General features: G+C 41.4%; 1 pseudogene; it reads right to left on the bottom strand.

Moving 5' to 3' along the window:
* Positions 1-717: 717 nt before the first annotated feature.
* On the bottom strand, positions 718-1,602 carry LOC143654898 (translational activator of cytochrome c oxidase 1 pseudogene; annotated as a pseudogene).
* Positions 1,603-3,047: the final 1,445 nt, after the last annotated feature.

The raw sequence follows: 3,047 nt of genomic DNA, 5'->3' as shown, positions 1-3,047 counted from the left end.
GTTGAAGTCATTATGGAATTAGTCATATGCTTTTCCCAGAAGCTAAAATTATCATTTACAGCCTATTTAGTTTTAGTTTTTTTTCCATCCTCATTTACTTGAGGCTCCTTCAAGAAAATTACCCTGAGCTTAGAACTGGCCCAAACAACCTCTAAAGTAGATGAATAATAGGTGTCTCAAAATCCAGTGAGAAAAATAAAGCACGGGTCCTATTTCCTATCTAGTCAGGCTTCTAATTTAGTCCCTTGACTGTCCCTCTGTTCTTGTTTCCTCTCTAGCTCCCAAACACCCACCATCAGGCATCAGAGATGAAGAGGAACTAGGATTAGGCATTCTGGGGGCTTTTGAACCTAGCACAGTGCAGACTTTCCTGAGAGCTGCCCAATTTGCTGACTGGTCCACATTGATCAATCTCAGAAGACACAGGAGGCTGGGCAAAGCCAGGCCTGAGGGATCCTACAAGAATGGGTCCTAAAATCTGGTGGAAGAAGGGCAGAGTGGCCACATAGAGAACGCGGATGCATGCATAGCAGTTCACATTGTGTGGGGCAACTATACTGGAAGCAGTCTTCTGTTTTGCCTCTGAGGTCCTATATCTCATGAGGATCAATAATGGCACCAGTTGAGCAGCTTGTGTTAGATAAATACAGTCCTTGGTACATGGTAGGTATTCAATAAATATTGGACAGGAAGGAGTTCAGGACAGGTATAGCCTGGCTATTCAGTGTTGTCATAGATCTGGATCACATCCTCATAGTTGCAGAGAGCCTGGATGAGCTGGGAGGTTTTCTCTAGGTCAGGGTCTACCAGCTCTACCTTTGTGTTGAAGATGAGCTTTAGTATAAAGGACACAGAATGTAACCCCTGGGTGTCCAGTCTCTTCCTCATCTGATGCAATGAAGAGGCATCACAAATAAATTTAAAAATGGTCTTTTCCTCTTTGTCATGGGTTTTCTTGACATCTTCAGATCCTGCTTCCATTGCCAGTTCCAGGACATGCTCTAGGTTCACAAAATTCTTCTCTCTGTCTTCCACTCCAACAATGATCACTCCATTTTTTTCAAAGGAGTTATGAGCTCCTTCAGTCGTCATTCCCCTATTCTCATTCATGACATATCTGATATCTCAATGGCACTTAGAGCCACTGTTAGATAACACTTCAATAAATAGAGAAGAACCACCAGGGACTTGACTCTCATACAGCAAATAAATGTCTTTGGTCTTCTCAATTTTCTGTGCTGCCTTAATTGTAATTTGAGCAGTGTTTACTGAGACATACCTCTAAGATGCTGGCTAAGTGACTTTTGAGCTCAGTGTTGGGGCTTTAACCACCTGGTGGATGCTCAGACTAAGTTTGATAAAGATGTGACTCCTTTTGGTGTCCTTGGGATCCTTGATGTGCTGAACTTTGAACCATGTATTGTGCCTGGTGGGGACTGTCATGGTCAGAGGCAGTGTTCTGACCAGAGAGGAGCTGCTGCCCTGGGGCTCAGGCTGAAGTCTTGGGGACACATGTGGAAGAATGGCCCACACCCCAGGACCACTCAAACTCAAGCAAAGTCCCACAGATCTGCCCACACTGGTGGTGGCAAAGACAGCCATTGGCTTCGACCCTGGGCTGCAACCTAAAAATAACAGTGGTCAATGTCAGCCCATCCCAGCCACCCCCGGGACAGACTGACCATGGCACACTCAGTGCTATCCCAATTGCAACCAGAGCATTTACTTTAATTTTACTGTCCTGCACAGAGATCAGTGATGTCCTATTGTAACTGGTGCCCAGCTTGCAATGGTGCAGCTGAGCCCCAATCCAGGTTCAGGGGTCTCACTGCTAAAATAATTTAGACAAACAAGAAAGCCAGTAAGAATAAGTAGTAAAGTTTATTAAAGAGAAAGAGAGAGTACATATTTAAGAGTTGAGACAGTGTGCCCAAGGGAGGGACGCAAACTGAGTAAAGTGACTTTAGCTTGTTTATAGGACAGTTTTACTTGTGGCAGTTGGTAGGGCTTTTTTTGTTCTAGGAATAGAGCTAGTGGAATTGGTGGTTTGCTGTCACATACCTAAATTTTGTCTTTGGCAGATGCTTGATATTCTTTATAACCCTATGCTTCCTATCATAAAGAATTTGCCCTGGGCCCAGGATTTTATGGGTTTTGTGGTTTGGGGAGTTTTCAATGGTTGACAAGGTTTGGGGGCTTTAGGGAAAATTCTTATACAGAGAAAACTATAAAAAAAATTAGCTAAAGAAATCATGGAAGACCAAGATAAATGGAAGGGCATACTGTGGACATAGATAGGAAGTTGAAATATAGTTAAGATGTCATTTCTACTTAAATTGATTTATAGATTCAATCAATACCAATTAAAACCCCAACAACATACTTTGCAGAAATAGAAAACAGTAACCAAATTTATTTGCAAAAGCAGGGTGCCTCAAATATCTAAAAATATCTTGACATAGAAAAATGAAATTGGCTATATCATATTACCTGAATTTAATGCATATTATACAGCTACAATGCTCAAAACAGCATATTACTGGCATATAGATACATTGACAAATGTAATCAAATTGAGTGTTCAGATGTAGCCATATCATCTGTGAACAATTGATATTTAGAAGGGCTGTCAAGCCAGACCAACTGGGAGAGAGCAGTCTCTTCAGTTAATGGTGTTTGTACTGGATATCCATATGCAAAATAAGAAAGAGAATTCATCTCTCAGACCTTACACAAACATTAAGTCAAAATGGATCAAAGATCTAAACTTTAGAGTTAAGACCATAAAACATTTAGAAGAAAATGAAGGGAAATATTTTATAAATCTTCTGATAAGAGTGGTTTCCTAAACTTTACTGCAAAGCTCAAGCACATTTAAAAACAAATAATAGATTCCAGGCCAAGATGGTGGCTTAACAATATGTGCGTTTCAGTTCGTCCTCCAGAAAAAGTACTAAATAACCAGAAACAGTGCAGAAAGCTCCTGGGCCACGTCAGTGACCAGACACACTGTACCCAGTCTGGAACAGCTGGACTGGCTATGAACC

The sequence above is a fragment of the Tamandua tetradactyla genome, chromosome 14, assembly GCF_023851605.1.
Source record: "Tamandua tetradactyla isolate mTamTet1 chromosome 14, mTamTet1.pri, whole genome shotgun sequence".
Lineage (NCBI taxonomy): Eukaryota > Metazoa > Chordata > Mammalia > Pilosa > Myrmecophagidae > Tamandua > Tamandua tetradactyla.
This window is presented reverse-complemented; position numbering and strand designations above follow the sequence as displayed.